This window comes from Culex pipiens, chromosome 2 (assembly GCF_016801865.2).
Source record: "Culex pipiens pallens isolate TS chromosome 2, TS_CPP_V2, whole genome shotgun sequence".
In the NCBI taxonomy this organism is placed as follows: Eukaryota; Metazoa; Arthropoda; class Insecta; order Diptera; family Culicidae; genus Culex; species Culex pipiens.
In genome coordinates, this window is record NC_068938.1 from 175,458,718 (window position 1) to 175,472,621 (window position 13,904).

Below are 13,904 nucleotides of genomic sequence, written 5' to 3' on the forward strand. Positions count from 1 at the left end.
TAATGAATCGCTTTTCCATCCAAAAGTTTTGACAAGTGGCCCGAGTTGTTCGCCCAAAATTATTCCCAGAGTTTGTGTTTGGCCGGTCCTAAGAAAACAAAACGACATTACAAGGACCATTGTCATTGTGTTCTTCTATTTTGCTTGGATTGTTATTTTTATTTCTTTTTATTTTGGTGTGCTTCCCCAGTCGTGTGTCCTGCCAGCCAGCCAGCAGATGGGATCAGGACATTTCTATCAACGTTTTCACATCCAAGGATCCGCCTGGCGACGTGGAACGAACTGGAACGCCACAAATCGAATTAATCATCGGATTAGCTCTCTCTCGGAGCGACATTATTATTTTAATGGTGACAACAAGAGGTTGTTATTTTTTTTGTTCGTTTGCTCTTTTCACTTTCTATGATTTAGATGCGTTTCCAGCATCATCCCAACTAGAAAAGAGAGAGTGGGGAAGTGAATCATAATCGAAACGAGAAAACAATTATCAAAACAGGGGCGAGAAACTTTCTTTAGAGGTTTTTTAGAATGGGTAAAGGTAGACATTTTGGTCATAAATCTTGTTTAAAAAATTAGATTTTAATTTGACAAAACGGTAAAATAGTTCAGGTCGAAAATAAAGACACTAGGTCGAAATAAGGTACACCAACTCTAAAGTGTACCTCTTCAGGACACCGGTGGATCCTTTCACAGTTCAAAGCTACAAGAAGTGCGGTTCCATTTGTTGTGCTAATGGTCTTCAGGACAAACACACACGAACACGCTCACATTACCCACTTTCGCACTCAGGTGTAATTTATGGTTTTGGGTTACGCAAAACTTTCCCATTGGGTTGCCCTGTTTTGTCAACCGATACATCGGAATGGCCCAACGGCAGGGAGCAGTGGAAAAGTTACAAAACCTCCCTGGGCAAAAAGAAGTGCAGTCCTTGCCCTCAGTCGTCGGAATCGTGAAAGGTCGTTTGCCCCGGGTAGCGATAAATTAATGACATTTTAAACATCTGAGCAAGGGAGGACATTAATCATAAGTTCAGCTGTAACTGTTGTTACAGGGTATTCCTTTCCGAACTGATCAGCTGGTTCGTACGACTTCGTGAGTCGTGGGATTTCAGTAGAAACTGTTGTGTTGTTCTGAAACCTCTGCAATTTTTTCTCAATTGTAAAACATTTTGGGACATGTCATTAGAGGGAATTTTAATGTTCTTTTTGAATCTGCAATAACTCAGAAGAGTCTTTTTCATTTAGAACACTGAGTTGTTTTTTCTCAATGTTGAAGCACTACTGTATTGAAAAAATGCTTTGCGTTTCATTGCATTAATTCCACCACCCCTCTAGGAAAGGAAACAGTGTTCAGTTCAACTCAAGTGTCACCAAAATCGTGACTTTGAATACAACATCTTCGATTCGCATTGTTAAAGCCCCTTCGGCAAGCTGATTATTGTCACGCCGAGCGAACTTGTTGAGATTTCCATTCACCACAACCAAATCTCTTCGGCGACGACTCACGAAACAATACAGCGAGTCGAAAAATATCCGTCAAAAAATGCTCTCTTCCGGAAAAATCCTTGAAAAAACCATCAGCACTTTGCTCTCAAGTGTCGGGTCCTTATGTCTTTCTGGTCGCGCCCGCCACAATGCCGAAGCTGCCAATCAGTGATTGAACGGTTTCCGAGAGCCTTTCCTTTCATTGTTGAGTGCCAAGAGAATCTTGCCGAACGAATAAAAAATAACGAATCACGAATGAAATCTGCCAAACAAAGGCAAAAACAACAATAAGAGTAGAGCCCATCTAGAGCAGCAATAAGGAAAAACACATTTAGATTCAAATTTGTGGTGACACTTTAGGCTTCACTCCTCTCTAATTGACACTTTTCATTGCATGGAAATAATTAAACAAAAGTAAACTGACCAGAAGGAGATTATTCCAAAACTTTTGAGTTTTTTTTTTCAAATCCGTTCAGTAATATTTCATGAAGGGTCTTGGGTTAAATAATCTAATTTTCTTTTCTTTTTAATACATTGAGACAAAATGGTTATTCCGTACACAATCATATTTTTTTTAGCTTGAGAGTTTAGGTGTTAATAAAAAACTCAAGTCTTCAACGGTGCACATCAACCAAAGCTTTTGCACCAAGCTTTTTGTTGCTGACATCTATCTTCATAACTACGGAAACTATCGACAATTTTTCATGTATCCTCTAAAGTATTGTCTGCAAAATAGTTTACACCAAAATTTGACTATTTTTACAATCAGATAGTAGCATAATCGGCTCCGTAAAATTGACAATTTTGGAATAAGAAGACAACAACTTCTTTGGTTGCTGTGCAACTTAAAAACAAATTGGCTACGATTACTTTTTCATAGTTAATAGTTAAACAATTACAGGAATCAGCGAGCAGGAAATAGGACGCGAATGTCAAGAAAATGAAGGAATTCGACGATAAATGGAAGAGAATTGAGCGAAAAGAGACCGGAAATGGAAGTTTTTCTCTAAATTCTCTCTCGTTGATCATTTTGATTTGAAAGTGTTTGAAAAAAACTCAGTGAAAAAGATAAAAGGGGAAATTCTTGTATGTTTGGCAGGTCAAGCACTCGCTCCTAACTCCATCCAAATTGCTGATTTTCACTATTTTAACAACCAATTTTGCACAACTTTTGATAGAAACTTGCTTGCTCACTTCTTATTCAGCTATTTATCCCTCGATTGCAATTAAAAACGATTTAAATAAGCTGTAATCGAATGTCAAAGTGCTGATATGACAACATTAGAGGCACGCTGTAATTAAATGCTGTTCCCCTAGTGATGCAAACTTGTGAGTACATTTTTCGATTTTTTTTACAGCTTTGTGTGTACCATAAACCAGAGTGATAAAATAGTATTTCAATCTATTTTTCAAGTATTTTGAAATCTATTTTTCAAATATTAATAAACTGGTTAACTTTTTTCATGATTCATATACCCAAAGTTAAAGACCGAGAGGATAGTCCTCACGAAAAAAAAGTGAGAAAAGTACTATTTTGCGAGAGTATAAACCTCTCGCGTGTTCATTTGTTCATTGAAACAGTTCATCGTATTGAATGCCTTATATGGACAAATTACCGTACTTTTTTTTTGTTGATGGATGAACTTTTTTGGAAAATGAACTTATGAGTAAAGTACTCTCGGTAATTTCGGGATTTATCCTCTCCGTCCGCACACAGTATCATTTTACTACCGAACCGTGCTCTTTATCCTGTCGTATGCCGATGTCCAGTTCCGGGTGTATTATTAAAACATGTACTGGGCTGGGTCATACAATTTTTTTAAGATTTTTTTTTCAATTGTGGTTTGAAAAACAGTATCGTTGAAAATTTGCATTAAAAAAGGTGCAGGTGGTTATGTTACACATGACCAGTATGACAAAGAACTTTGCAAGATGGTTGTTGAAATTTTCGATTACATTGTCTGGTCCAAATTTCCCAAGATTCACTAGATTCATAATTACCATAAAAATTGATACCCATTTTGCCCCTACTCTTATGGTTCGGCAAATGTCCCCCCATCGGAACATCACTTCGGATTGTGGCCACTTCTGCTGAAATGTCAAATTTCATATCTAGTATCAAAAATCATAAAGTTTGATACCCATATTGCCTCAACTCTTATGGTTCGGCAAATGTCCTCCCATCGGAACATCCCCGGGGCCTCCGGCCACTTCGGTTTGTGGCCACTGCTGCTGAAATGTCAAATTTCATATCCAGTATCAAAAATCATAAAGTTTGATACCCATATTGCCCCTACTTTTATGGTTCGGCAAATGTCCCCCCGCCCCTCGGAACATCCCCGGGCCTCCGGCCACTCCTGATTGTGGCCACTACTGCCGAAATGTCAAATTTCATATCCAGTATCAAAAACCATAAAGTTTGATACCCATATTGCCTCTACTCTTATGGTTCGGCAAATGTCCCCCCATCGGAACATCCTCGGGGCCTCCGGCCACTCCGGATTGTGGCCACTACTGCCGAAATGTCAAATTTCATATCCAGTATCAAAAACCATAAAGTTTGATACCCATATTGCCCCTACTCTTATGGTTCGGCATATGTCCTCCCATCGGAACATCCGCGGGGCCTCTGGCCACTCCGGATTGTGACCACTACTGCCGAAATGTCAAATTTCATGTCCAATATCAAAAACCATAAAGTTTGATACCCATATTGTCCCAACTCTTACGGTCCGGCAAATGTCCCCCCATCGGAACATCCCCGGGGCCTCCGGCCACTCCGGATGGTGGCCACTACTGCCGAAATGTCAAATTTCATGTCCAGTATCAAAAACCATAAAGTTTGATACCCATATTGCCTCAACTCTTACGGTCCGGAAAATGTCCCCCCATCGGAACATCCCCGGGGCCTCCGGCACTCCGGATTGTGGCCACTACTGCCGAAATGTCAAATTTCATGTCCAGTATCAAAAACCATAATGTTTGATACCCATATTGCCCCAACTCTTACGGTCCGGCAAATGTCCCCCCATCGGAACATCCGCGGGGCCTCCGGCCACTCCGGATTGTGACCACTACTGCCGAAATGTCAAATTTCATATCCAGTATCAAAAACCATAAAGTTTGATACCCATATTGCCCCAACTCTTATAGTCCGCCAAATGTCCCCCCATCGGAACATCCCCGGGGCCTCCGGCCACTCCGGATGGTGGCCACTACTGCCGAAATGTCAAATTTCATGTCCAGTATCAAAAACCATAAAGTTTGATACCCATATTGCCTCAACTCTTACGGTCCGGAAAATGTCCCCCCATCGGAACATCCGCGGGGCCTCCGGCCACTCCGGATTGTGACCACTACTGCCGAAATGTCAAATTTCATATCCAGTATCAAAAACCATAAAGTTTGATACCCATATTGCCTCAACTCTTACGGTCCGGAAAATGTCCCCCCATCGGAACATCCCCGGGGCCTCCGGCACTCCGGATTGTGGCCACTACTGCCGAAATGTCAAATTTCATGTCCAGTATCAAAAACCATAATGTTTGATACCCATATTGCCCCAACTCTTACGGTCCGGCAAATGTCCCCCCATCGGAACATCCGCGGGGCCTCCGGCCACTCCGGATTGTGGCCACTACTGCCGAAATGTCAAATTTCATGTCCAGTATCAAAAACCATAATGTTTGATACCCATATTGCCCCAACTCTTACGGTCCGGCAAATGTCCCCCCATCGGAACATCCCCGGGGCCTCCGGCACTCCGGATTGTGGCCACTACTGCCGAAATGTCAAATTTCATGTCCAGTATCAAAAACCATAATGTTTGATACCCATATTGCCCCAACTCTTACGGTCCGGCAAATGTCCCCCCATCGGAACATCCCCGGGGCCTCCGGCCACTCCGGATGGTGGCCACTACTGCCGAAATGTCAAATTTCATGTCCAGTATCAAAAACCATAAAGTTTGATACCCATATTGCCTCAACTCTTACGGTCCGGAAAATGTCCCCCCATCGGAACATCCCCGGGGCCTCCGGCACTCCGGATTGTGGCCACTACTGCCGAAATGTCAAATTTCATGTCCAGTATCAAAAACCATAATGTTTGATACCCATATTGCCCCAACTCTTACGGTCCGGCAAATGTCCCCCCATCGGAACATCCGCGGGGCCTCCGGCCACTCCGGATTGTGGCCACTACTGCCGAAATGTCAAATTTCATGTCCAGTATCAAAAACCATAATGTTTGATACCCATATTGCCCCAACTTTTACGGTCCGGCAAATGTCCCCCCATCGGAACATCCCCGGGGCCTCCGGCACTCCGGATTGTGGCCACTACTGCCGAAATGTCAAATTTCATGTCCAGTATCAAAAACCATAAAGTTTGATACCCATATTGCCTCAACTCTTACGGTCCGGAAAATGTCCCCCCATCGGAACATCCCCGGGGCCTCCGGCACTCCGGATTGTGGCCACTACTGCCGAAATGTCAAATTTCATGTCCAGTATCAAAAACCATAATGTTTGATACCCATATTGCCCCAACTCTTACGGTCCGGCAAATGTCCCCCCATCGGAACATCCGCGGGGCCTCCGGCCACTCCGGATTGTGGCCACTACTGCCGAAATGTCAAATTTCATGTCCAGTATCAAAAACCATAATGTTTGATACCCATATTGCCCCAACTTTTACGGTCCGGCAAATGTCCCCCCATCGGAACATCCCCGGGGCCTCCGGCACTCCGGATTGTGGCCACTACTGCCGAAATGTCAAATTTCATGTCCAGTATCAAAAACCATAATGTTTGATACCCATATTGCCCCAACTCTTACGGTCCGGCAAATGTCCCCCCATCGGAACATCCCCGGGGCCTCCGGCACTCCGGATTGTGGCCACTACTGCCGAAATGTCAAATTTCATGTCCAGTATCAAAAACCATAATGTTTGATACCCATATTACCCCAACTCTTATAGTCCGCCAAATGTCCCCCCATCGGAACATCCCCGGGGCCTCCGGCACTCCGGATTGTGGCCACTACTGCCGAAATGTCAAATTTCATGTCCAGTATCAAAAACCATAATGTTTGATACCCATATTGCCCCAACTCTTACGGTCCGGCAAATGTCCCCCCATCGGAACATCCGCGGGGCCTCTGGCCACTCCGGATTGTGACCACTACTGCCGAAATGTCAAATTTCATGTCCAATATCAAAAACCATAAAGTTTGATACCCATATTGTCCCAACTCTTACGGTCCGGCAAATGTCCCCCCATCGGAACATCCCCGGGGCCTCCGGCCACTCCGGATGGTGGCCACTACTGCCGAAATGTCAAATTTCATGTCCAGTATCAAAAACCATAAAGTTTGATACCCATATTGCCTCAACTCTTACGGTCCGGAAAATGTCCCCCCATCGGAACATCCCCGGGGCCTCCGGCACTCCGGATTGTGGCCACTACTGCCGAAATGTCAAATTTCATGTCCAGTATCAAAAACCATAATGTTTGATACCCATATTGCCCCAACTCTTACGGTCCGGCAAATGTCCCCCCATCGGAACATCCGCGGGGCCTCCGGCCACTCCGGATTGTGGCCACTACTGCCGAAATGTCAAATTTCATGTCCAGTATCAAAAACCATAATGTTTGATACCCATATTGCCCCAACTTTTACGGTCCGGCAAATGTCCCCCCATCGGAACATCCCCGGGGCCTCCGGCACTCCGGATTGTGGCCACTACTGCCGAAATGTCAAATTTCATGTCCAGTATCAAAAACCATAATGTTTGATACCCATATTGCCCCAACTCTTACGGTCCGGCAAATGTCCCCCCATCGGAACATCCCCGGGGCCTCCGGCACTCCGGATTGTGGCCACTACTGCCGAAATGTCAAATTTCATGTCCAGTATCAAAAACCATAATGTTTGATACCCATATTACCCCAACTCTTATAGTCCGCCAAATGTCCCCCCATCGGAACATCCCCGGGGCCTCCGGCACTCCGGATTGTAGCCACTACTGCCGAAATGTCAAATTTCATGTCCAGTATCAAAAACCATAATGTTTGATACCCATATTGCCCCAACTCTTACGGTCCGGCAAATGTCCCCCCATCGGAACATCCCCGGGGCCTCCGGCACTCCGGATTGTGGCCACTACTGCCGAAATGTCAAATTTCATGTCCAGTATCAAAAACCATAATGTTTGATACCCATATTGCCCCAACTCTTACGGTCCGGCAAATGTCCCCCCATCGGAACATCCCCGGGGCCTCCGGCACTCCGGATTGTGGCCACTACTGCCGAAATGTCAAATTTCATGTCCAGTATCAAAAACCATAATGTTTGATACCCATATTACCCCAACTCTTATAGTCCGCCAAATGTCCCCCCATCGGAACATCCCCGGGGCCTCCGGCCACTCCGGATTGTGACCACTACTGCCGAAATGTCAAATTTCACATTCAGTATCAAAAACCATATAGTTTGATACCCATATTGCCCCAACTCTTACGGTCTGGAAAATGTCCCCCAATCGGAACATCCGCGGGGCCTCCGGCCACTCCGGATTGTGGGCACTACTGCCGAAATGTCAAATTTCATATCCAGTATCAAAAACCATAATGTTTGATACCCATATTGCCCCTACTCTGATGGTTCGGCAAATGTCCCCCCATCGGAACATCCCCGGGGCCTCCGGCCACTCCGGTTTATGGCCACTACTGCCGAAATGGCAAATTACATATTCAGTATCAAAAACCATAAAGTTTGATACCCATATTGCCCCTACTCTTATGGTTCGGCATATGTCCTCCCATCGGAACATCCGCGGGGCCTCCGGCCACTCCGGATTGTGGCCACTACTGCCGAAATGTCAAATTTCATGTCCAATATCAAAAACCATAAAGTTTGATACCCATATTGTCCCAACTCTTACGGTCCGGCAAATGTCCCCCCATCGGAACATCCCCGGGGCCTCCGGCCACTCCGGATTGTGGCCACTACTGCCGAAATGTCAAATTTCATGTCCAGTATCAAAAACCATAAAGTTTGATACCCATATTGCCCCAACTCTTACGGTCCGGAAAATGTCCCCCCCATCGGAACATCCCCGGGGCCTCCGGCACTCCGGATTGTGGCCACTACTGCCGAAATGTCAAATTTCATGTCCAGTATCAAAAACCATAATGTTTGATACCCATATTACCCCAACTCTTATAGTCCGCCAAATGTCCCCCCATCGGAACATCCCCGGGGCCTCCGGCCACTCCGGATTTTGACCACTACTGCCGAAATGTCAAATTTCACATTCAGTATCAAAAACCATAAAGTTTGACACCCATATTGCCCCAACTCTTACGGTCTGGAAAATGTCCCCCAATCGGAACATCCGCGGGGCCTCCGGCTACTCCGGATTGTGGGCACTACTGCCGAAATGTCAAATTTCATATCCAGTATCAAAAACCATAATGTTTGATACCCATATTGCCCCTACTCTGATGGTTCAGCAAATGTCCCCCCATCGGAACATCCCCGGGGCCTCCGGCCACTCCGGTTTATGGCCACTACTGCCGAAATGGCAAATTACATATTCAGTATCAAAAACCATAAAGTTTGATACCCATATTGCCCCTACTCTTATGGTTCGGCATATGTCCTCCCATCAGAACATCCTCGGGGCCTCCGGCCACTCCGGATTGTGGCCACTACTGCCGAAATGTCAAATTTCATGTCCAGTATCAAAAACCATAAGGTTTGATACCCATATTACCCCAACTCTTATAGTCCGGCAAATGTCCCCCCATCGGAACATCCGCGGGGCCTCCGGCCACTCCGGATTGTGGCCACTACTGCCGAAATGTCAAATTTCATATCCAGTATCAAAAACCATAAAGTTTGACACCCATATTGCTCCTACTCTTATGGTTCGGCAAATGTCTCCCCATCGGAACATCCCCGGGGCCTCCGGCCACTCCAGATTGTGACCACTACTGCCGAAATGTCAAATTTCATATCCAGTATCAAAAACCATAAAGTTTGACACCCATATTGCCCCAACTCTTACGGTCCGGAAAATGTCCCCCCATCGGAACATCCGAGGGGCCTCCGGCCACTCCGGATTGTGGCCACTACTGCCGAAATGTCAAATTTCATATCCAGTATCAAAAACCATAAAGTTTGACACCCATATTGCTCCTACTCTTATGGTTCGGCAAATGTCTCCCCATCGGAACATCCCCGGGGCCTCCGGCCACTCCAGATTGTGACCACTACTGCCGAAATGTCAAATTTCATATCCAGTATCAAAAACCATAAAGTTTGACACCCATATTGCCCCAACTCTTACGGTCCGGAAAATGTCCCCCCATCGGAACATCCCCGGGGCCTCCGGCCACTCCGGTTTATGGCCACTACTGCCGAAATGGCAAATTTCATGTCCAGTATCAAAAACCATAATGTTTGATACCCATATTGCCCCTACTCTGATGGTTCGGCAAATGTCCCCCCATCGGAACATCCCCGGGGCCTCCGGCCACTCCGGTTTATGGCCACTACTGCCGAAATGTCAAATTTTATGTCCAGTAGCAAAAACCATAAAGTTTGATACCCATATTGCCCCAACTCTTACGGTCTGGAAAATGTCCCTCCATCGGAACATCCCTGGGGCCTCCGGCCACTCCAGTCCAGGTGGTGGCCAGTTCCAATGATCGACTCCCGCGACTACCATGTCTTAGCTGGTCCTTGCCTCCAAGCCATCTGCTCCCAGACCTCCAGGCCGTCTGCTACCGGGCCACCAGGCCATCTGCTTCTGATGTGTTCTCGTCGACGTAGAATGACTTTTCAGGACCGACCGAGCCGAGTTTTGTTGGCTCGTCGACGATCCGAAAATTATGTATGTGTGAGCATTTAAACAACCAACGCGAGGTCCGCTTCGGATGAAACCTCGGTAGGCACTGAATTTGTCTGAGGCTAAGTGCTAACTTAAATAGTATCGCACGGCATGTTGCAACCATGGTGCTACATTCTCGCGTGACAGTTCCACGGAAGGAGGAGGCAAGGCAAAATTTGCTAAGTGCTAGATACTTGAATCTGATTAATGTGTTCGGGAAAGGTTGCGCTTGACCAATCAGCGTTCGCTATTCTTTAGTAGTTTTATGTTAACTTTTAAGTACTTAAATAAATAAGTACTGTAATAAACATGTTTTAAGATCATTAAGTAAGTCTTCCCCTTTCGTTTGGTGGGTAAAACGTTCAAATTGGTCGAGAGGGAAAAAAGATACAATCGTTTGAAATCTTGCACTTTTTTCGAAAATTTGCTTCTACGCGTTACATTTCGCTTCGCGAAAAATCTGGATTGCTACCCTTGTATAGAGCCCTAAGACAAAGTTCTTTGTCAAAAACGGGTGTCTTCGATAGTTACTAAATTTCTTTCAAATTTCAGCCTTAAAGTTAGCAAATTGAATTAACTATTTCAAATTGAACATAAGTAAGGTTTGTTTAACGTTTCGTTTAAAAAATTACAATTAAAGGATTGAGGTTCAAAATTCATTAAAATTCATTTCAACTCGAGTTTTTCAAAAAAAATAACAATTTTTGTTGCCAGCTAAACCAATTTTATAGCATGCAAATCATAAATTTTCCAAATTTACTTAGAAAATTGTTCTACATGCATACATTAGAAGATATTTTTGATTTTTTATGACTTATGACCTCATAACTAATTTCAGTTGAATTTTTTTAACTTTTCTATTTATCATTTTTATCACAATTATGGTTAACTTCCTTTAAAACTTTTCAAAATTTGTTGAAAACTGCTACTAGAAATACTTTCATAAATTCTATAAACATTCTCAGTTTGATCCCATACCATTTTGTTTGTATTTAATTTGTATCCCTAGTAACATTTTTAAACTTACAGGTTTTATCATGGTTCTGAAAACCCGCATACGGCCTAAATAGGCTTTTATGGCCTACTTAAAACCTAAAATGTTACTAGGGATATCTCTTTTTGCATATAATCTTCATCTTATCAATGTCACACCAGCTATCAATGTCACCCCGTTTCACGTTTCCATGCAATGTTGTCTAAAAAATAAACATTTTTCGAAATTTCTATGATGCATTTTAAATAAATCTCATTTTTGATTATTAGACAGTGTTGCCAATTTTCATCAAAATTTTAGAAAAACATTCCCCTTTGGACTGGTGGGATGAAAAACATACAATTGATCAGGATAATTTGTGTTTAGATGTAAAATAAAATTTTCAGTTACTCAAAAAAAAAATGATATCGTGAAAAGTTTCCAAGTTATGGCCATTGCTAGTACCAACCACTAAAGTGTCTTCCTTTTATCTACGAGGACTTCGCCGCCCTGGGCTTCTAAGTGTATGAAAGTATGGCACGGAGCGACGGCGCCGAATGCACATATTTACACAAAGAATTTTAGAAAATGTAATAAAGATTAGTAAATTTCCTACGAATTTACTTGAAAGATATTTAAGATTGGACCAATGCATTGGTTGTTGAAAACAATCAAGAAAAATGAAATTGAAAAAAAAAAGAATATTATACATCACCAAAAATAGCGCCGATTTTTAAAGTGACGGTAACTCAGCAAAATTGCTTCTGATTTTCAATGTAAAAAAATTTACTATTATAAAATTTTCCGTTTTTCGAAAAAAAAAAATAATGTGTACACTTGAAAAGGCTCTGAAATTTTAATTTGAATTGGATTTGAACGTTTTGAAAATCTTTTTTTTTTCTAAATAATGCAACATTTTGATGGTTTTATTTTTTGAAAGCATTCAAACAATTCGTATTTTGTAGAATCTGTTTTTAAATAAAATTTGTTTCTACGTTTTTTGAAAATCATGTAACAAGTTGGAAATGTAGAAATATCATCAGGATGTAGTATAAACAGTTAGTTTTAAGAGAATGCACGCAAAATATGTTTTTTTTTTTAACAATTTTAATCAGAATTTTAAAATTAAAATAATTTGTTGTCCTTCGAATCCCGGACACTTATAAAAGCTGGCTCGAAATCCGGACACTTTTGCTTCGAATTTCGGACACTTGATTTTGCTTATGAATCGCATAAATTTAGACTGAAATGTTAGTGAATGGCATTTTTAGGTCTCAAATAAGCTGTTATCATCAAAACAATCGATATTTTATGTAAAAATTTGCTAGAATTTCAGGAAATCAAAACTATAAATTTCTGCTTTGCCTTCCCGAGGCTTCGAACGCCTATGAAATATTTTTGTGAAATGTTTCACTTTTAATAATTTGAATTTGATCTGAACATTTTGATTTTTTTTTCTAAATAATGCAACATTTCGATGGTTTTATTTTTTGAAAGCATTCAAACACATTCGTATTTTGTAGAATCTGTTTTTAAATTAAATTTGTTTCTACGTTTTTTCCTTACTCTTATTTTCAATACCACTTCAGTTTTTAAACCCAAAAGAAAGACTCCTTTCAATGTGTCACATCTTGTTCGCGTGGCGGCATTCGACACTTCTTCTCCCCCGCCCCCCTGCTTTGCCCCTTCAAGTGTGAAGAATTGATTCTGAAAACACCATGACAGCTCTTCCTCCACTTTTCGCGCGCGGCACTTTGTCGGATTTATCCTCTTGCTGAGGGGTCTCGATTGTCAGCACGCCAAATTGTGGCAAGTACTGATTCCTTGTTTTTTTTTTCTAGAATCCCTTCAGGAAGAAAAGAGTGGCTTCTTCAGCTCGAGTCCATTGCGAAAAAGTAAGGAAAGTGTTGTTGGTTGTGTTTCTCGATTTTTTGTTGTAAATTCTCGATGACGCAAGACCGGTCGAGACTATTTTTAGGGAAATCCGATCGGAAGCTATCGAACGGAAGTGGAAAGTGGATGTCGTCGTCGACTTGGTCGTTTCAGCATAAGTCGACGTGTGACGTGTTTGCGCAATGATTTGAATTGAGTGATTGGGAGTGACGGACTTTGCTCAGTTGGGTGGGTACATCTTTTGCGAAAAAGTTTTTTTTTTACAAATTACTTTAAAATTGTGATGGGTACAGAAGTCTTATGAAACGAAGACAATATGAAATACAATTTCCTGTTTAGAAATTCTTATTAAGCGTTTTTGGTTTCGATTTAATATATTTGTAAAATTTTGATGTACAGTACCACAAAAAAATAACGAGAATTTTTTTTCTAATCACTTGATATTTTAAAAAAATCATGATTGCAACAGAATCGGACTGGTTCATAATGCCTTTAAAAACACATTTTTCATTTATATATTAGTAATTTTATTCAGGAAAATCATGTTTATTCAATATAAAAATATATTTTCTTTTCTGCTTAAATCTGGATTTTAAAAATTTTCCATTTTTCCAACAACTAAACAAAACTCGCGTAATTCACCCCCGTTGCAATCTC

The 13,904-nt window shown here is 42.3% G+C and overlaps 1 pseudogene; it reads right to left on the reverse strand.

The window, feature by feature from the left end:
- Nucleotides 1–3,556: 3,556 nt before the first annotated feature.
- On the reverse strand, nucleotides 3,557–10,268 carry LOC128092969 (uncharacterized; annotated as a pseudogene).
- Between the last annotated feature and the right edge of the window lie 3,636 nt (nucleotides 10,269–13,904).